Here is a 22,833-nt window from a genome sequence, read left to right on the forward strand (position 1 = left end):
TCCAATCCATGAACACAGGATGTCCTTCCATCCTTTCTTGTGTACTTTTCAATTTATTTCATCAATATTTTACAATTTTCAATGTCTCTTTTAATATTTCTTTCTCCTGTTTGGTTAAATTTATTCTTAGATATTTTATTGTTTTATAGCTATTGCAAATGGAATTGCTTACTTGATTTCTACTTGAGATAATTCCATATTGGCATATAACAATACTACTACTTTTTATGATAATTTTATATCCTGCAAATTTGGTGAATTCATTTATTAGTTTTAACAGTTATTTGATGGAATCTTTGAGTTTTTTTGGGGGGGAGTACCAGGGATTGAACTCAGGGTCACTCAGCCATTGAGCCACATCCCCAGCCCTATTTTTCATTTTATTTAGAGACAGGGTCTCACTGAGTTTCTTAGTGCCTTACTTTTGCTGAGTATAGCTTTGAACTCACTAAAGATGGAACCCAGGGCCTCACATATGCTAGGCAAGTGCTCTACCACTGTGCCACAACTCCAGCCCTGGAAAAGATTCTTGATGTGATTTCAATTTTTAAAAATGTGTTGGGACTTGTTTTGTGGCCTATCATATGACCTCTCCTACAGAATGTTCCATGTGATCGTGAGATAGCAACATTTCTTGACTGGCTCACCCATTCTTTCATCACTAATTTGTTATGCACATTGGTCATATATCAAGTTTCCATACAAAAGTATGTGGGTCTGTTTCAGGCATTCCTTTCTGCTTCATTAGTTTGTTTGGTCTATTTGCCTGTGTTTGAGCTACACCGTGTTGTCTAAATCACTGTAGCTTTTATAATAATCTTGCTATCCAGCAAGTCTTCCCCACCTTGTTCCTCTTCTTCAAAATTATTTTGGTTATTCTTGTCTGTATGTTCTTCCATTTGAATTTTAGAATTATTTAGTCAAATTTCGTTAAAGTCTCTTTGAAATTTTTATTACTATTATGCAGGATGTTTATTTGGATTCATTTGAGAAAAATATCTGTATAATATTAAGTTTGCCAATCCATAAATATTGTGGCAGACAGCTGGTTACCTATCCAAAATTCATAATTTCTTCCTTCTCAACAGAATATTGATTTATTCTGGCCAGGTATGGTGGCACACACACACCTACAATCCCAGTGGTTTGGGAGGCTGAGGCAGGAGGATCATGAATTCAAAGCCAGCCTCAGCAACTTAGCAAGGCACTAAAGCAACTCGGTGAGATCCTGTCCCTAAATAAGATATAAAAAGGGGGGCTGGAGATATAGCTCAGTTGGTAGAATATTTGCCTTGCTTGCACAAGGCCCTGGGTTCAATCCCCAGCACCCCCAAAAAAAAAAGATATTAAAAAAGAGCTACGGATGTGTCTCAGTGGTTAAGAGCCCCCCTGGATTCAATTCCCCACGCCTTACAAAACCCAAAAAGTATTGATTTATTTTTTTTATTGGTTGTTCAAAACATTACAAAGCTCTTGACATATCATATTTCATACATTTGATTCAAGTGGGTTATGAACTCCCATTTTTACCCCGCATACAGATTGCAGAATCACATCAGTTACACAACCACGTTTTTACATATTGCCATACTAGTGACTGTTGTATTCTGCTATCTTTCCTATCCTCTACTATCCCCCCTCCCCTCCCCTCCCATCTTCTCTCTCTACCCCATCTACTGTAATTCATTTCTCTCCCTTGATTTTTTTCCCTTTCCCCTCACATCCTCTTATATGTAATTTTGTATAACAATGAGGGTCTCCTTCCATTTCCATGCAATTTCCCTTCTCTCTCCCAAAAGTATTGATTTATTCTAGTTGGTAATGTGGCCAGATAAAAGACACTTGGGTGTTTAGAGATGTAGCTCAACAGTAGAGCACCTGCCTAGCATGCATGAATCCTTGAATGATCCCCAGCACTGCAAATAAACAAAACAAAAAGAGTACACTTTCCATTCTATTCTTCTTTGTAACTAGGAGTAGCCAATGATAAGTGCAAATTCCATAAGGCTTTTGGGATGCATCTTTAAAGGGTCCTGGCTTAGATTGTAAATCTGCTCTTTCACTTATACCTTCCTTTACTTCCTCCCACAACTCTTAAAAACATGCCTTTACAGTTCATTCACACGGCCACTGTCTCTGCTGGAATCTTCCTCATTTTTAGGGTCACTGCAATGGTCTCCTAAGTCATCTTACCACCTTGATCTTATAATTCCATACTTCAGAACTGAGACAAAATAAATTTCTGTTGTTTAAGCTACAGTATTTCTGGTCTGTTGTTATGGTAGCCCAAACAACTAAGACAAAAGAATTTTACCCTTGTCTTGACTACCTCTCTAGAGCTTCAGTTCCCTATCAAAGTTTTTTCATCCCTGCATCAGTTACTAATACCACTACCAATTTCTTGTTTTGAGACCTTGGGCAACCTAGACTCTCTATCCCCAGTATTCTTATTGTAAAATGGGTATAACAAATTACTTCCTTTATAAGTTTGCATGAAGACTAAGGGTAACTGTCTATTGTTAATTTTTTTTTCATATTTGTTAAAGAATATACTTTATTCAGGACTATCACAATATGTATAGGAACAACTACAATGGGATTTTCAGTAGAGGGGAGAGATTACATTAAATTCCAAATACAGCAAGGAAAAGTGGAAAGACAAGAAATGGGGTAGAGGGCTGTGGCTCAGTGGTAGGGCACCAGCCTAACATATGCAAGGCACTGGGTTCAATCCTCAGCACCACATAAAAATAAATAAGGAAATGTTGTAGGGGTCAGTGGATAGAAAATTACTAAGAGGACATACTAATACTAGAGAAATTTTTCTAGGTAGATGCAACAGGATTCCTGCTGGAGGTAGACCAGAGTGATGAGTAGGGGATGGCTGTGACCCTCCCATCCCCTTCAGCTGTGGCTATAAATTAAGGAGATACCAGATGTGCAGGAGTGATGGGGATAAAGAAAAGACAGATACACATAGGGAGAAAAATCTAGGGCCAGGTGGGTAGCCAAGCCCTGGTGAGGCTTGACTGACTCAGAACTAGCTCAGCAAGTTTATTATATGGGTTTAATCATCAAAAAAAAAAAAAAAAAAAAAAACTTTGTGGGAAAGTTTCAGCAAAGCAGGCAATATGAAGGATGCAGGCCTGGCAAGACATAAGGGTCATCTTGTTTTACTCAGAATCTTCTATCCCTGAGAGAAGGTGCTGAACTCAAGGCCTTGACTGATAGAGCCATGTGCCTTTGCATGTAGCCACCCCTGGCCAGTGTTGCCATAGTAACTGGAGCATCTTCAACTGCACCTTGGCACAGGCAGCTCCCAGGACAGACACAGCCACGAAAATCAGACAAACTATGATTCAAATCACTGCTCTCCACAGGGGATGAGGAATTTGATCAGATATCGAGGGTGATCTGCTGCTAAGGGTGTGGTATTTTTACTAAACAGACTCAGCAGAAAACTGGACTAAGTGAACCTAGGACACAGTCCCATTTCAAAGCCTAGTCAGAAAGAAAGAAGAGTCTGACTCAGGTTTGGTCAAGGAGAGAATCTTTTTCACTATGTAACACATTTAATACACTGTGAACATAATAAACATAATAAACATTCAGTAAATGTTAGCAGCTACACTCCAGCCATAAGGTTTTTGTTGTTGTTGTTACTGAGATTTTTTTTTCCTTGTAATACTAGAGATTTAACCCAGGAGAGTTCTACTTCTAAGATACACCCATAGCCCTTTCAATTTTCTTAATTTTATTTTGAGATAGTGTCTTGAACTCAAACTTGGGATCCTCCTGCCTCGGCCTCCTGAGTACTGGGATTACAGGCATGTGCCACCAAGCCCAGCTCCATAAGGTATTAACTGCCATTTCCCACTACATGTTATTTTGCTCCACTTCTATGCATTGGCACATGCCGACTTATTTTAGAATGCTTTACTCCCACTACTTCGTCTAAATAACTCTTGATTGTCCTTCAAGTCTGAATTCTTGGGGTGTTACTCAGTGGTACAGTACTTGCCTAGCATGCTTGAAGCCCTAGATTCCATATCCACCACCACAAATAAAGAAAGAAAAATCAAAAAGAAAAAGATGGAATCTTTGGGGGAGACAGTTCTGATCTGGGCCCTGGGCCCTTGCTCTGGTTCCCACAGCCCTGTTCTTGCCTCCTTCCTGTGTTTGCACCCACCACTGCAGGGATTTAGATAGAGGAGCAACCTGACATGGCTTAAGTACCAACTATATATAAGCACCCTTCTAGGTTCTGAATCAAAACAAGAATAAAAGTCAGATACTGTAGTTGAGGCACTCTGAGAGGCTGAGGCAGGAGAATCTCAAATTCAAGGCCAGCCTGGGCAACTTAATAAGACCTGAATTAAAAAGAAAAAATAAAAAGGGTTAGGGCTGGGGATATAGCTCAGTGGTTGAGCTTTTGCCTATCATATACAAAGCCCTGGATTCAACCCCCAGTACAGCTAAACAAAAACAAAAAGGCTGGGCATGTACTCAGTGGTAGAATGAGTGTCCTGGCTTCAATCCCTAGTGCAAAAAAAAAAAAAAAAAAAAGAACAAGAATAAGAACACAGGTCAATAGAGTTACTGAGAAGATTATGAGAGATAAGGTGTGCCAAGCACTTAAGACAGTGACTGACATATGGTAAACACTCAGATACTTACTATCATTATCCACATTCAGGACACTCCCTTGAATCCTTTCGGGTCTTTGGCTTCTGGCTCATAGTCTACCTCTCTAAACACTCCTCCCACTACCATCCTAAGTGAGCATTCCTCCAACATGCCAACCTCTCCACTGGACCTAGCTTTCACCCCTGGCAACTCCACATACACGATGACAATTCTCTTACACTGACATTGTTGTTGGATTGTTGACTTTTTGCACACTGAATAGATTGGCTATAACCATAAGAATAGATTAGTATATAGAAAGGCCAGGAGGAAGGTGGATATGGTGTTGCACACTTGTAATCCCAGGGATTCGGGAGGCTGAGGCAAGTTCCAGGCCAACCTAGGAAATTTACCAAGACCCTGTCTCAATTTTTTTAAAATTAATGACTGGTGGTATAGCTCAGTGATAGCGTGCCCTAGGTGGAATCCCTAGTGTTGCAAAGGGAAGGAAAGAAGGAAGGAAGAAGGAAGAAAAAAGGAAGAAAGGAGAGAAAATTTTTTTGTCATTTTCCACATGGAAGTTTCCATTAGCTTGATATGATGATGTACTCTTCTGCCACCACTCAAACAATCAACAAGTCTCTTATGTATGACAGGGTCCCCAGAAGATAAAGGCAGAGAAAGGAAAGTGAGGGCTGGCTGCAGATGCTAGTTTTACTAGCACAAGATAAGGGCAAACATTTTATGACTACACAAGGAGAGGAAATTACAGCTGCATTCTTTCTGGCAGCAAGGAAAGAGTGAGAGGTCAGTGATCCATACACTAGAGTAAAAGTCAGGAGACTGAGAGGCAGATGCTGCACATAGAAGCTATTTGACATGAAATATCTTTACAAAGGCTGTTCTCTGACTGATGAGTCAGGAACAATCCTCTGCATGAATGCAACCCTATGTGCCAAGAAGTGCATCAAGCCAATGGCTCTGAGGGTAAGGCTTGCAAGTTAGAGCTCACACCACACCCCTTCACTTGAAGTAGCTGTGCTTATCTACTCTGTTTATTTGGACTTTAACTTACAATGATAAGTTAAACCCTTTTTTGTAAAAAGGGTTCTAGTGCTAAACCTCTGTTATTTCCCTTAGTAGATAACTACACCTTTTTCTTTCCATAGAATCCAATTGGCATGGAGGTGTGGTGATCACCCTCAAATTCCTCTTGACTTATTACATCTTGTGCCCTTCAATCTCTAAGGTTATGTTCTTTCTTCTGTTCATAGTTAATGCCTCTATTCAAGCTTCATTCCATCTCTTATTTCCTCTGAGCCTTTATGCCATCAATTTTCCTATCTCCTGTTATGTGGAAGTATATTAAATTGCTGTTTGCAACATTGGTATTGGAACATTGGCAATTTTCATGTTTTAATCTAACACCTCTCAGTCTTTTTCTTCCTTTCTATTTCTTTCCTCTCCCCCCTCCCCGCTGATATTGGGGACTAAGTCCAGGGGTACTTTACCACTGAACTAACCCCAGCTCTCTTTTTTTTTATAACTTTATATTTTATTTATTTTTTTAATGTGGTGCTGAGGATGGAACCCAATGCCTCACATGTGATAGGCAAGCACTCTACCACTGAGCCACACTCCCAGCCCCCAATCCCCAACTCTTTTTATTTTTTGAGACAAGGTCTTGCTAAATTGCCCAAGTTGACCTCAAATTTGCAATCCTCCTATCTCATCTTCCCAAGTAGCTGGAATTACAGACACACGTCTAGTCTTTTCTCCTCATTCAAAACCAATCACAGCAGTTTAGTAGAGAACACCTGTAATTCTAAGGACTGGAAAGCCTGGGGCAAAAGGTTTGCAAGTTTGAGGCCAGCCTCAGCAATTTAGCAAGACCTTATCTCAAAACAAAAAATAGCCAGGTGCAGTGGTGAACACCTATAATCTCAGGAATTTGGGAGGCAGAGGCAGGAGGATTGTAAATTTGAGGTCAGCCTCAGCAAATTAGGGAGGTGCTAAGTAATTTAGTGACACCCTGTCTCAAAATTAAAAAAAATAAAGGGGCTGGGGTTGTGGCTCAGAGGTAGAGCACTCGCCTGGCATGCGTGAGGCATTGAGTTTGATCCTCAGCACCACATATAATAAAACAAAGATATTGTGTCCACCTATAACTAAATTTAAAAAATTAAAAGGACTGGGGATATACTTCAGTGGTAACACAACTCTGGGTTCAATCCCCAGTACCAAAAATAAAGGACTGTGGATGTAGATTAGTTGTAAAGTGTACAAGAAAAAAACAATTACAAACAAATATCCTTGTGTATGTTTTTTCCCCTAATCTCACACCTATACATCTCCCTGAAAATAAACCTAGACACCATTCCCCAGGTATGTTTATATGCCGCAGTCTTGGCTGGGCACAGAATCACGAGCCACCACACAGCTTTGTAGATTCAAACAGCAATTCTTTATTCCGGAACTCCCACCGGCCTCCACACACGTTCTGGGGCAATCCCAGTTCTGCTGCCACCCAATTCACCTACTCCACGAGGCTTTCTTCCCAAAATGTTCTCTGAATCTCACGAGAACTCAACGGGAGCTCAGGCAGCAGGAACGCCCTAATTCCAGCAGCAATAATCCTCAACATGGAACTTCCCTAAAATCCAAGGTCTTAAACTGGGAACGCCCTTAACCCAAGGAGCGGGATACTTCCTCAAACTGCAGGACACACCCTAATCCTGGATCCACCCTGGTCGTTGAGCAGGGTCACCTTTCTCAAATACACATGCAAGGTCAACAGCGAAATTAACATGGGGTACGCTGGCAAGGAAATTTCGATGCGTCATTTCTACTTGGTAATGGCCCTCAGCATTTATATATCTCTATTGACAATTCACCCAACAAGTATTAACCAAGAGTCTAGCATGTTCATGAAATGTTTATTCGCTCATTCAACATGTACTTCTGAGCCCATATGCTGTGTCAAACATTATTCTAAGCACTTGGAATATATGGGTGGGAACAAAACAAAGACTCATGCACTCTTAGAGCTTGTATTCTAGTAGAAGTGGGAAGGAGAGATAAATGATAAAGAAATAAGTAAGAGAACCATATGGCATGTTAGAAAGTGGTAGATGCCATGGAAAAGGGAGAATATAGAACAGGAAAAAAGAGATTAGGATTGATAGGAGGAGGAGCTGTAATTTTATTCATTTGTTGGTTCATTGGTTTTGCACATTTGTTGGTTTGGCAGTGCTGAAGACTGAACCCAGGACTTTATACATGCTAGGCAAGTGTTCTATAACTGAGCTACATCCCCAGCCCTAGAGACTATAATTTTATTTTTTTTTATTTTTATTTTTTAAAGAGAGAGTGAGAGACACAGAGAGAGAGAATTTTTTAATCTTTATTTTTTAGTTTTCAGCAAGCACAACATCTTTGTTTGTATGTGGTGCTGAGGATCGAACCCAGGCGAGCGCGCTACCACTTGAGCCACATCCCCAGCCCGAGACTATAATTTTAAATATGATGGTCACTGTTGGCCTTTTGGAGGTGACAATTAAGCAAAAACTTGAAGGAGGGGACATACCATGGATATATTGGGGGCAGTGTTTGTGGAAGAGTGAACAATGGGTGCAAAGGCACTAAGGCAGGAAAGCTAAAGGACCAAGGGGGAGGGGATAAGGATATAAAGGTAACAAAAATCAAGACTGTGTAGCATCCAGGTGCAGTGGTGCAGGCCTATAATCCCAGCACTTTGAGAGGCTGAGGCAAGATGATTTCAAGTTTGAGGCCAGCTTGAGCAATTTAGCAAGGCCCTAAGCAACTTAGATGCTATCTCAAATTTAGGGAAAAAATTAGCCAGGCATGGTAGCACATGCCTGTAATCCCAGCAGCTCAAGAGGCTGAGGCAGGAGGATTGTGAGCAAAGCCAGCCTCAGCAAAAGCGAGGTGCTAAGCAACTCAGTGAGACCCTGTCTCTAAATAAAATACAAAATAGGGCTGAGGGTGTGGCTCAGTGGTCAAGTGCCCCTGAGTTCAATCCCCAGTACCAACTGCCCATCCTCCAATTTAAGTGGCTGGGATTCAGTAAAGTGCCCCTGGGCTCAATCTCTAATATTATTATTAATAATAATGTCTTTATATTAATTATCTATTGTTGTATAACAAACTGCCATAAAATTTAGCCATTGAAAACAATACACAGGGCTGGGGATGTGGCTCAAGCCGTAGCGCACTCGCCTGGCATTCGTGAGGCCCGGGTTCGATCCTCAGCACCACATACAAACAAAGATGTGTCCGCCAATAACTAAAAAATAAATATTAAAATTCTCAAAAAAAAAAAAAGAAAACAATACACAGGTATTCAAGAGTGGCTTGGCTATTAGTTCTGGTTCTGGGTCTCCAGAGTTTGCAGTAATCTGAGGTCTGGGCCTGAAGATCCCCTTCTAAGGTGGATTACTCACAGGGCTGGCAAGCTGGTGGTATCTGTTAGGGGAGGGGGAGAAGAAGAGAGGGAAAAACCCAGTTTCTCCCTGTGTGGGCCTTTTCACATCTTATTTGGGTATCCTCATGACATGATGCCTGGTTTCTCCCAGAGTAACCAACCTAACAGACAGAAGGCAGAAAACCACAATGCTTTTTATGACCTAGCCTTGTAAGTCACACAACATCGCTTCCACCAGTATTTTTTCTTGTTTGAGGCTGTGTCTCACTATGGTGCCCAGACTAGTTTCATTTTTGTTGTTTTTGTTTTATGTGGTGCCAAAGATGGAACCCAGGGCCTTTCACCCACTGGGCAAGCACTCTTCCACTAAGTTGGATCCCCAGTCCATGATCCTGGCTTACTTAATGAACTCTGTGGACAAAAATATGCTTTACTTTTCCTTCTGTGATTTTAACAAAAATGATGAGGGACAAGATACTGCTACTTCTTCTGAATACAGAAAAATTGCTATATAGCCAGGCATAGTAAAGCACGCCTGTAATCCCAGCAACTCAGAATACTGAGGCAGGAGGATCATAAATTCAAAGCTGACTTCAGCAATTTACCAAGACTCTATTGCAAAATAAAAAGAACTGAGGATGTAGCTCAGTGGTAAAGCACACCTAGCTTCAATACCTCCACCTCCCCACACCCCCCAAAAAACCTTATTGTCTAATAGCTGTAGTAACATCCTTTCTAAAAGCTATTTTTAAGCCAGGTGTGGTGGCATGTGCCTATAATTTCAGCAAATCAAGAGGCTGAGGTAATAGGATGACAAGTTTGAGGCCAGCCTCAGCAACTTAGGGAGGCCCTGTCTGAAAATAAAAAAAAAATAAAAATAAAAAGGGATGGAGGTGTAGCTTGGTGATACAGTGCTCCTGGGATCCATCCCTAGTACTGCAAAATAAATAAATAAATAAAACTTAAAACTAAAACTATTTTTATATTTTTATAGACTGTTGTCCAAGTTGGCCTTAAACTTCTGGACTCAGGGATAGCCTTAGCCTCCAGAGTACCTGGGATAACAAATGTGTACCACCACACCCAGCTCACTTGCACTCATTTGTACCATATTCTACAACTTAACACAGGTCAGCTCTAGTTCAATGCAGAAAAGAAATCACAAGAGCATGACTAGCAAGAGAGGAAGAACATTAGGGGTCATCCCAGTAGCCAGCACTGTACCTTTTTTAGCTAATTATAAATCTATAGCTTTTACTTAGAGTGAAATGGGAAGCTAATGAAGAAATCTGAGCAGAGAAATTATCTGATTTATGTTTTAGGAGTATAACTCTGTTAGCTGTGTGAATAGATAGGAGAGGGACAAGGAAATAAGCTGGAAGACCAATGGGGAGGCTATTATATTACAAGGGAGAGATGACTTGATGGAGTAAAGTAATAGTGGAGTTGATGAGAATTAGTGATATTCAGGATATATATATTATTAGTTATTGATGGACCTTTATTTATTTACTTGTTTATACATGGTGCTGAGAATCGAATCCAGTGCCTCACACATGTTAGGCAAGTGCTCTACCACTGAGCCACAACCCCAGCCCCTCAGGATATATTTTGAATATAGCAATTATAGGATTTGCTGATGTATTGGATGTGTGATATGAGAGAAAAGAATTAGGGATGGCTCCAAAGGTTTTGGAAGAATTATAATAACGAATTTGATATAGACCTTGCTGTAAATGAGTTTGCACCACAGAAGAGAGAGGGCACATGAAAGAAAAGTAGTGCAGGACTAATCACACACACACCTGGGATAAGAAACAGGATTATTGTCAGGAGCCTGACAAGGCTGCTCTGCACAAAGAGAGGGACAGCAGCAGCAGCAAGGAGGGAGAGCAGCAGCAACCCCTCCTTGAATGCTACCTTTTATAGGCTAGAATCATGGCGGTGTGCTAGGGGCGGGTTTAGTCTTGACTGACATAATAAACCTCCCCTGATCTTGTAGAAGGCAAGTTTGTTTCTTGGGAACATAGACAGGCAGTTTTCCTATCTCTCGGAGGGGGAACAGAGAAACCACCATGTCCCTTTATCTTCTCAAGGAGAGAACAGGGAAACCAGTACGTCCCCATCTCAGGGGCCAGTAAATTGTCTCCTATCTCTCAGTGAGAGGACAGGGAGAGACTGGCATGTCTCCAGGGCAGCAGGTTTTATCTCAGGCTAGTTTCTATTCTTGGGAATAAGAACAGTATTCATAAAGTGGGGGTAGGGAAAAGGAAGATGGCTGCAATTATGCTAACAGCACATACACCAGTAACTATACCACGTGGCAGAAAGCAATGAATTCCATAATAAAGGACCAAACTTATATGCCGAGTAAGATGAAGAAGTTCTGAAGACATTTGGTGGAGATGGTTGCACAACAATGTAAATGTGCTTAATGTCAATGAAGTGTACACTTAAGAATATGTTGCAATGGTAAAATTTCATGTGCATGTTACTATAATAAAAATGATGCTGGGCTGAGGCTATAGTTCAGCATGTGTGAGGCACTGGGTTCAATCCTTAACACTGCATATAAATGAACAAATAAAATAAAGGATTCTGTCCATCTACAACTACAAAAAAAAAGATTCTATAAAAAAAATTCAAGTGCCAAAATAGTTCAGAAGATGAAGAGATAATCTTTAGCCAGGGGAATTAGAGAAGACTTTGTGTAGGGACAGGCTGAATAGACTAGAATAGACATAGGCAAAGGGAGCAGTTTGAACAAAATAATGAAAAGCAGGAACCCTGGGAACAAGACAGGTGAGAGTAAACATAAAGCTAAAGATGTGTTTTTTTTTTTTTTTTGTGGGGGGGGTACTGGGAAATGAACCCAGGGGTGCTCTACTACTGAACTGCATCCCAAGCCCTATTTATTTATTTATTTATTTATTTATTTATATTCTGTGTAACAGCCTAAGTTGCCGAGTCTGACCTCAAACTTGCAATTCTTCTGTGTCAGTCTCCCAAGTTGCTGGGAATATAGGTGTGTGTCACCACCTAGGCTTTAAGGAGTTTTAATATTTTTTCTTTTTCTTTCTTTCTTCTTTTTTGGGCGGGGTGGGGGTGGGGAGTATCAGGGGTTGAACTCAGCGGGGCTTAATCCCTGAGTCACATCCCCAACCCTTTCTAAATTTTTTTTTTAGTTGTAGATGAACACAATATGTTTTCTTTCTTTCTTTCTTTCTTTCTTTATGTGCTGCTGAGGATCGAACCCAGTGCCAGCAAGTACTCAATCACTGAGCTACAACCCCAGCTCTCCCCATCCCTTAAAAAAAAAAAAAAAAAAATATATATATATATATATATATATATATATATATATATATATATATTATTGGTTCTTTTTAGTTATACATGACAGAATACTTTTTAAAATATAGTTTTAGTTGTCAATGGACCTTTATTTTATTTATTGGTATGTGGTGATAAGAATTTAACCCAGTGCCTCTCACATGGTAGGCAAGGGTTCTCCACTGAGCCACAGCCTCAGCCCCTTAATACATTTTGACATAATATAAAAGCATGGAATATATCTTGTTTTAATTCAGTTCCCAATACCTCTCCTTCACCTTCACTCCTCCTACCCCTACTTTCTTGCTTCTACTGACCTTTCTGTCATTTACCCTACTTATTTTTTTTTAATTAGTTACTTGTGGATGTACTCAATGGTGAGATTTACTGTGGTATATTCATATACATACATAGGAAAAGTATGTCAGATTCATTCCATTGTCTTTCCTTTTCCCATCCCCCACCCTTCTCTTCATTCCCCTTTGTCTACTCCACTGAACTTCTATTCTTTTTTAAATCCCCCCTCCTTATTGTGGGTTAGCTTCCACATATCAGAGAAAACATTCAACCACAGCACTTGTTAATTTTTATTTTGAGACAGGGTCTTCCAAAGTTGCTTTGGGCCTTGCTAAGTTGCCAAGGCTAGCCTCAAACTTGCAATCCTCCTGCCTCAGCCTCTCCAGTAAATAGCATTACAGGATAGTGCCACTGAGCCCAGCAAGAGTTTTAATATTGTCTGGGAGTATTTAACTCAGATAGCTTTGTGCAGGCTGGATTGGAAGAACCAGTCTATGGACAGAGAAGTCAATGAATAGGTGAATAATGGTCAGACAGATCTGTGATCAGACAGATCTGCAGCTGAATTACGATTTCAGCTTCCACAAGTCACCTAACCTCTCTAAGCTTCAGTTTTCTTGACTGTAAAGGGAGATAATGGATAGTCACAGGTATTCAGGAGACTAAGGCAGAATTGCTTGAGCCCAGATGTTTGAGGACAGCCTGGGCAATATGGTGAGACTCTATCTCAAAAAAAGAAAGGGGCATAATGAATTCATACTAAATAAGATTGTTGTGAGATTTAATAGTGTTGCTTATTTGCTTGCAATTACTGTTATTACAATAAATCAGACGTGAGATGCCCAGCACTGACAGTAAGAAAAGATCAGAGGGGATAATAACTTAGCAAAAACCCACGGAGGAGCCAGGTGCAGTGGCGCATGCCTGTAATCCCAGCAGCTGAGGAGGCTGAGGCAGGAGGATCCAGAGTTCAAAGCCAGCTTCAGCAATGGCAAGGCCGCTCGCTAAGCAACTGGGTGAGACCCTGTCTCCAAATAAAATATAAAAAAGTACTGGGAATGAGGCTCAGTGTTATCATCCCTGGGTTCAATCCTCAATAGCAAAACAAAACAAACAAACAAAAGAAATCCCATGGACCAAAAAGGAAATTCTTTCCTCTGTCCTCCAAGTTCCCTTTTCATGAAGGGCAGCATCATTTAACATGCTAGTGGTACTTACGACATTTCCCTTAAAATAGTCACAACTCATACACTCGCCTATAAGAGTCCAAGTTCCTCAAACATAAACTTATAGGTCAATCTGACAGTCCTATATTTGAAATAAACTTGGGGTATGATCAGCATTTTATGTACAATGACTTCCTGTTTTCTTTCTTCTTTCTCCTCTAATTTTTTCTTAACTCCTATCTCTTCCTTTCTTGTCATTCCTTTCATTTTTGTCCCCATGGGATTCTAATCTCAATTTCCTTATTTATTGGCCAGGCGATACTGGGATAGTTATTCTCTCTGGGCCTCAGTTTCCTCTGTAAAGTGGGTTTAATAACAGGATTGTTAAAATTACAACAAAGAACATGCTATATGCCTAGCACATAGTGCCTGGTCTACAGTAAGAACTGAACATGTTCGACCTCTTCTCCCTTCTCTTTTCAATCCTTTTTTCCCTTTATTCCTCAACCCTAGAGTCCAGCAGGTAATGAGGCATGTGAAAAAAAAATCCTTGAGGCTAAAAGAGGAAACGGGGGAGCTAGGGGCGGGGACTGCGAGGTGCTCACTGCGCATGTGCGCCCGCTTGGGCAGGTTCTGGTTTCCAGCTGGTGGGGGGGGGAGTGGAGTGGGGGGTGAAGAGGACTTCGTTTTTTCTGGCTGCCCCCTTCCGGCTCCGGGAAGTGGAGGGACCTTGGCGGCGTCCTGAGCGGGCGCGGAGCTAATCGAGGGACGCCTGGGCCGGAGGGGTAAGTTCGAAAATGGCGGAGGGGGGAAGAAGGAGGAGCTTTGCAAGGATGACCTCCCAGCCGGAAGGTGGGAAGGAGACGGTCAGGGCCCAGTGGCCAGAGCCTGGCCAAGGAGGACGGACTGCGCCCGAGGCCTCTTGGAGGCCCTGAAGTGAACACACTTCGGGTTCCCCGACTCGCGGTTTCTCCGAGGGACGGGCTAGCTGGTGAAGGCCAGTGAGAGACTCGAAGGAACTTCCGTTTCCTTCTAGGCAGGGGCCCGGCCGCAGAGCGGAGTTGGCATTTCCAGATTGGGGCTCGGGCCGCCCCTCCTCTGGGACCCTCCCCTCAGGACCGAGCTGATCGCCGCCGGCGGTTAGGGCCCGCTTTCTTGGCGCGGTGGGTACTGCTTGTGCGGGCTTTCCTTCCTCCTCCCTCCCCCCTTTGCCTTTTCTCCCCTCCCCTCCCTTTTCCCCACCCTTCCCCTCCCCTAGGGCCAGGCGCTGCTAGGGAGGGCGGGAAGGCCGCGCCCGCCAGCCCGCGGGGGATGCCCGACTGGGGCTCCTGGTCCGGGTTCCCAGGACCGCGGAAGGAAGGCGGTGGGTTGGTGGGTGGGTAACTTCATGCCTTGGGGTTGGCGTCCTTGAAACCTAGACATTTACGGTAGATGAAGTCTGGGAACTTTTTTAAAAATATGATCAAAGGGACCCCCCCCCTTCCCAGTCGATGTCTGGCACGTATGGAGCAGGGTGGAGCGTGTCTGGCGGGGCTTGTGAAACAGAAAGAATAGAGGCCAAAGAGCTTCCGAAAGAGGAAATTAGCTAGTAATTCTTTCCAACCTTTGCTGTCCTCGCCACCTTCCTAGCATATTCTCTGAAACAAAATGTCAATTTGACTTTCATTTTCAGTATTTTAATTCCACAATTCACTTAAATTGTTTTTTTTTTTTTTTTTGAGGAAGGGGAGTAGTTGTTGCCCAAACTAAGCAATAGCCCTCTTCATCCCCCACCAAAAAGAAAAAAGAAAAACGTCAATCAAAGCTTTGTAAAACCCTATTCGATTTTAATAATCTACTACTTTGCCTTCAAATATAATTATGTCAGTAGTTCTGTTTCCACTATACCTTGATAGTTAATAACTCATAGAAATTATTTATTCTAGTAAAACAGGAGGTTGCAATTGCATTCTTTTATTTCTTCTTCCTTTTCTTCCCCCTTAATATTTGTTAACAGCCAGTTCAAGAGAACACTGTTCCAGACGGCCATTTTATAATTATAACATTTTAGAGTTGAAAAGGATTTTAGCTCAACCCTTTTGTTTTACAAAACAGAAAATAAGGCTCAGGATTTCATTACTTGCCTAAGGCTACTCTAGTTAAATTAGAACCCTGGTTGTCTGGTTCCTTGGCCACCACTCCTGTGCTATTGCTTCACATAGCCTCCAAGCACAAAAATTAAAATGTATTCAAGTCAACAGTTCTCAAAAGTATACTACTTTGTGCCAGTGACTGCTCTGCCTTCAGTGTATTTAACATGAGTGTGAAGCTGGTGCTCAGATTTTTTTTTTGAAGTGAAAAATTTAGGTTAAGATATACACATAGACACAGGCACATACACATATGTATATGTATACTTATACTTGTTCAGATAATGTCTTGAAAGATACACAGGAAAAATGTTAACAGTGGTTACTTATGGAAGACACAGGATGGGAGACTTTGCACTTCACGTGGCCTATTGTACGTTTTTTTTTTTTTTTTTTTAAGAGAGGTGAGAGAGAGAGAGAGAGAGAATTTTTGATATTTATTTTTTAGTTTTCGGCGGACACAACATCTTTGTTTGTATGTGGTGCTGAGGATCAAACCCGGGCCACACACATGCCAGGCGAGTGCGCTACCGCTTGAGCCACATCCCCAGCCCCCTAATGTACATTTAAAATTTCTTTAAAACAAGTTTTAAAATTCACACACATCTATATGCATATCAACATAAGTAAGTATATGCCATTGTTATGTACGTGTATGTATGCATATATTCATATGTATTAGTATATTAATGATTTGTACTCTAAAATGCAGTATGGTTTATGTCAGCTCAGCTAACAAAACAGGCTCAATTATGGGGTGCTCATGTTTCTTCTGTTTTGTCTTATTGTTCCTTGTTAATATAACATAGCAAAAATGATACGTATTTTTAATACATACATTAATAATATGTATCTTTACAAAATGTGCTCAATTTCAAATTTTTTTAAATGAAATGAAGCAGACTAACATTCAGAATATCAAATTTGACACCATGAAAGAAGTCTGAATTATAGAATCTTTGTGGATAAGAATTAATTTTTAAAATGATTTAGGGCTTGTGATGTGGCTCAGTGGTAGAGCACTTGCCTAGTATATGCAAAGCCTGGGCCCCAGTACCACCAAAAGAAAAGAAAGTTAACACTGGAAAGATGCCCAGTGATTAGGAGTTTAGTTTTCTTGCTTTTTCAAATATATTAATTAAGATTCAAAGACAAAAAAGTGAATTGCCCAAAGTTAATAATAAATAATTAATAATATCTGATTATTAGTGAAACTTAGACTAGGGTCTAGGTTCTAGTCCGGTGCCCCTGGTACTATACCTGTAATTTTACTGCTTTCTAGTGCATTCAGTGATTCCAGCTAGTCTAACAAAGTAATGGGGAAGGTTAGGCCAGTTTCAATGGGCAAAAATTATTGTAAATTAATGTACCAGTTCATTTGTATAGTGCTTGAAATATTTTTATGAATGTAAATGTTCCCTTGACATTACATTATAAAATTAAAATACTCTATATTAAATGCCTGGACACCCCAAATATAAAATAATGAGATTTTGCTGTTTTTGTTTAATATTTAAGTCTGGTAGCTAGTGCCTGGGGCGGGGGAAGCTATTATTTATAGAATAAAATTTACTAAGCGTCTACTGGGGGGTCATTGTGCTTTTTGGTAGAATTTCCAAGATGAATATGGTAAAATAGATGTCCTTGTTATCTTGAGACTCAAGATAATCATTAGCTGTCTATTCTTAAATTTTATCTCTCTGGGGTAATCTGGTAATGGTATTATAAAATGTAATCTGTTAGCAATTTTTAAGGTCACTGTGTGAATAGACTTGAGACAGAAACAGAATTGGTAAAATAAAAATAAAGTTATATTGAATTGAACAAATATATGATATAGTGGAAAGTACCTTGGATAAAATGCAACAGGACCTGTTTTTGTCTTGACTTTTGTTTTCAGTTAGCCATAGAATTGTGTTTCTTAGCACTTTCATGTTTCTTTTTCTTTTCCTTTCACAACTTGATATGTTTATTCTACTGAATTCAAAACATATAAAGGGTATTTGAATATTTTTAAGTTATAAAAGAGATGTGTTGTTATAGAAACTTTATGAACTTTGGAATAGGACAAGAATTAAGATCATACTGTGTATTGATTGTTTTGATTCTTTTTTTCCCAGTCAGCATTCTGTAGTGAACATTTCCTGTCCAAAAAACCCTTTCAAAAATAGTTTTTATCCTACATATTATTCTCTGTACCACCTGTAAAATAACAGATTTAATGTACTCAATTTCAAAGATCCAAAATCTATTATTTTTTTCGTTTATTATCTCAGATTTTATTTTTCTAAAATGCCTTGTATGAACTGGGCATGATGGCACATGCCTATGTCAGTTCCAGCTACTGCTCAGGAGATTAAAACAGGAGGATCACTTGAACCCAGGAGTTTGAGACCACCTGGGCAACAAAGCAGGACCCTGTCTCCCCCACAAAAAGTCTCTTAACAATATCAAATCTATTTGCAGTAAATATCTTTTTTATGTTTTTTTTTTAGTTTTAGGTGGACACAATATTTTATTTTTATGTGGAGCTGAGGATTGAACCCAGTGCCTCATACATGCTAGACAAGCGCTCTACCTCTGAGCCACAACCCCAGCCCTATAGTAAATATCTTAAAGGGTCAAAAAAATTAAGAACAAGGTGGAGGCCTGGCATGGGGGCACATGTCTGTAATTGCAGCTATTTGGGAGGCTGAAGCAGGAGGATTGCAGGTTGGAGCCAGCCTTGGCAATATAATGAGACCCTGTCTCAAAATAAAAATATAAAGGTCTAGGGATGTAGCTCAGTGGTGGGGCATCCTAGATTAAGTCCCCAGTATCATACAGTCAAAAAAGGTAGAGATACAAAACTTGATAATTTGAGGTTTATTTTCATGTACTAGGACTTGGGATGTGACTTAGTGGTAGAGTACTTGGTTAGCATAGATAAAGCCCTGAGTTCAGTACCCAGCACACCAAGAAAATAAAAATAAATAAATTTCACATGCTAGGTATTTAAGTTTTAATTTGTTAGAGGTATAAGTAATACATGTTTCTATACTGTGTTAAAAGCTGTTGAGCTAGATACCTATAATCCCAGCAACTCTGTAGGCTGAGATTGGATAATTGGAAGTTTGGGGCTGGCCTGGGCAATTTGGTGACACCCTCTCTCAAAAATAAAATAAAAAGGGCTGGGGATGTATGTAGCTCAGTGGTACTTATCTAGCAGTGTGAGGCCCTGGTCCAATCCCCAATACTACAAAACAAAAGTAAAACATATTTCAGATTTTAGTTATTATCAAAGGGTAATATGGTGAAAAGAGGATGGGCTAATAATTATCCAAACCTATCCATTGAATTTTGGAAATTTTTAGCATGCTTAGTAGATTAGAAAAAATATTTACATGTAGCTAAATATTTAACTGTAACATGGGACCAAGGAAAATGAATATTCGTTTGTACATAGTGTTTGATACTCATGAACATTAAATATGTTCTATTTTAATTTGGTTTGTAGTCTCTTATTGTGGTACAATTTAACTTTGTTTATTTTAGAATTCTGCCTAGGCAGAAAACAAACCTAACTGTTCAAATATAGACAAAGAATGGCATTCAGATAGAGCTAAATATTTTTAATATGAAAAAAGAAAAGATGTAGGCTCTTATCCAGAACTTGTTTTAATGAAAGTGAGACTGGTAGGATAGGGGAAGAGGGTCGGGGGAAGAGCGAAGTGGAGGTACCAGGAATAAAATTGATCAAATGATGATATGTACATGTACAGATGTGCCACAATGAAACCCACTCTTCTTTATAATTATTATGCACCAATAAAAAAAAAAAAGACTTGTTTCAGCTGGGCACAGTATACCTATAATTTCAGCTACTTGGGAGACTGAGGCAGGAAGATCACAAGTTTGAAGCCAGCCTTGGCAACTGAGACCCTGTCTCAAAATAAAAAGTGATGAAGATGTAGCTCAGTCAAAGTGTGCTTGCCTAGCATGGGCAAAGCCCTTGGTTCAATTCCCAGTACTGAAAAGAAAAAAAAAGAATACTTTCATTCTGAGAATTATGTAGGATAGATATTACCCAATTACTGAGTCATCCTTTAAAAGAACCTCAGCATGGCATTTGTGGAACAATCTCCTTGTAAGTACTGTATCCTAATCAGTCTGTCAGAATAAGTTCCAGTTCTGTGCCAGTAATCAGCTCTATTGTTTTAGTCAGATCTTAAACTTCTGTATGCCTTAGTTTCTATAAATGTATAAAAAGAGTGGTTTCTGCTCTCCTGTTTAGCACAAACATAGTCCATTATTGTGAAAAATTTTTTGCTTATGTCTATAAAATATAATGTTTTTATTTTTTCAGTTTACTTAATTCTGAGCAACCTGCCCCTTTTCCAAGAATTGTTTTAGGCCATAGGTGGGTAGACTCTTTTGTTCTTGCTAGGCTCCACATTCATTATTTTTACAAGGCATTGAATGAACAGGTCAGAACTCCTGAGATAGCCATCACTCAGAAATATTTTTCAACAAAATCCGGAACTTCACCTAATCCCCCCTTCTATTTTAAAACCTGATGATCAACAGTGTCAACGTCAATTTACAATTGCTCCTCTCTCATTTGAGTTGCTCAGAGGTAGTTATCTAAGTAGCAAGCTGGGAGAAATTCTCAATAGTAGACAAAAAGATAAGAAACCAAAGAGCATATCTGTCCTCCTCCTTGGTGTAATATATGAACATTATCTTCAGTCAATGAAAAGCGAAAACCTTGCAATACCAGGCCCTGATATTCAGTGTTTACTAAGCTAATGAATTCATAGATGAAGAAAGCATTGTGACAAGGCAAATAGCCAAATAATGCTCCCAGTCTGATAGGAAGGACTGTACAAGGGTCCCCTTACTAATGAAGAGTCCAGCTGCTGCTGCTTTTTTTTTTTTTTTTGAGGCTTGAACCCAGGAGTGCTTTACCACTGAACCATATCCCCAGTCCTTTATATTTTTTGAAACAGGTTCTTTCAAACTTGCTGAGGCTGGCCTTAAACTTGTGATCTTCCTGCCTTGAACCTCCTAAATCACTGAAATTGCAAGCGTGCACCACTATACCCAGCTTTGCTTGTCCCCCCCTCCCCCTCTCCCTGCCCCCCCTCTTTCTTTTCATACCAGGGATTGAACCCGGGGCACTTAACCACTGAGCCACATCGCCAGCCCTTTTTAATATTTTAATTTTATTTAGAGACAGGGTCTCACTGAGTTGCTTAGAGCCTTGCTAAATTGCTGAGGTTGGCTTTGAACTCTAAATCCTCCTGCCTCAGCCTCCCAAGATGCGGGGATTACAAGAGTATGCCACTGTGCCCAGCTGCTTATTTCCTTTGATTGGGATATGTATATGCTGGATTAAAATTTAGAAAATTAGGGCTGGGATGTTGTAGAGCACTTGCCTAGCACAAGCAAGACCCTGGGTTCAATCCATAGCACTATTAAAAAAGAATATAATGTCAGATTACGTCTAGAAAAACTATATTCCTTTTTTTTTTTTTTTTTTTTGTCAGTGATTGTTGGGTGTTGGGGACCAAACAGCCGGGCTTCATGCATACTGGACTATCACTCTACCACTGAGTTACATCCCCACCCCGAGATGTACCAATTTTTAGTTCTATCAGGGGAAAGTGCCTTTGTGATTTGTTCTTTGTTGATAGTGAAAGGTCATCTTTGTTAAATAGAATAAAAATGGTATCTTTTAAAATGTTCATTTCTTTTTTTTTCAACTGTAGTTGAACACAATATTTTATTTTATGTGGTGCTGAGGATCAAACCCAGGGCCTTGCACGTGCTAGGCGAGTGCCCTACCACTGAACCACAACCCCAGCCCAAATGCTCATTTCTTTCATCACTTATGAAATTTAATATTTTTATGTATGGTTGCTGACCATTCATACTTCGCATTCATAAATTTGTCTATTTCTATCAAGGTGTTCATCTTTTTTTTAAGATTTGTAAATGTATTCATGCTGAGACTTCTTTTGATATCTGAGATTGAACCAGGACACTTAACCCCTAAACCACAACCTCGGTTCTTTTATTTATTATTACGAGACAGGGTTTCACTAAGTTTAGGGCCTTGCTGTATGCTTCTGCTTTAGACTATTACTGGTATCAGATGGGTGCCGTGTGGTGCATGCCTATATAATCCCAGTGACTAGGGAAGCTGAGACAGAATTGCAAGTTTGAGGCCAGCTTCAGCAACTTAGTGAAAATCTGTCTCAAAAAAAAATTAAAAAGGGCTATGGATATAGCCCAGTGTAAAGTGTCCCTGGGTTCAATCCCTAGTACGTACGTACATACATACATACATACATAAATAAATAAATACATTTTAAAAGCATGTGTAGGAACATACAAATAGGGTTTGTTTTGTTTTGTTTTGTACCAGGGATTGAACTCAGTGGCACTTAACTATTGAGCCTCATCCCCAGACCCTTTTATTTTTTATTTTGAGATAGGGTCTTGCTTAGTTGCTTAAGTCCTTGCTAAGTTGCTGAGCCCGGTGTTGAATTTGTGATCCTCCTGCCTCAGCCTCCCAAGCCAGAGAAGTTTCTTGAAGGATATTTTCTAAAGTGTTGAACATCTGGTTTGTAGGATTCTCCCTGCTTCTCTTAAAAAGTACAACAGTTGTTTGTATTAAAGATTGGGTTAATAACCTTCTTGAGATTTTTTTTCTACCTGCTCTGATTTTAACAATGGTTTTTAACTGAGTTTTGAATAAGCATAAGTGGTGTTATGGTTCCACTGTTTTTACTGTAAATGGTTTGTTTTGGAATCAGTGACAACTGTTTAATGATTGTTGTAAATTGTCTAAAGT

At 40.0% G+C, this 22,833-nt stretch overlaps 1 protein-coding gene across 5 annotated transcripts in view; it reads left to right on the forward strand.

Moving 5' to 3' along the window:
• Positions 1-14,476: 14,476 nt before the first annotated feature.
• Positions 14,477-22,833, forward strand: part of XIAP (X-linked inhibitor of apoptosis) — a 43,707-nt gene continuing 35,350 nt past the window's right edge. For 3 of the 5 annotated variants that reach the window (XR_014019953.1, XR_014019954.1, XM_081276789.1), the window contains exon 1: positions 14,477-14,651. The gene's annotated coding sequence lies outside the window, so the exon portion shown is untranslated. The other 2 variants (XM_081276787.1, XM_081276790.1) reach the window with 1 other exon arrangement.

Source organism: Spermophilus citellus (assembly GCF_964194105.1).
Source record: "Spermophilus citellus genome assembly, chromosome: X".
Taxonomy (NCBI): domain Eukaryota; kingdom Metazoa; phylum Chordata; class Mammalia; order Rodentia; family Sciuridae; genus Spermophilus; species Spermophilus citellus.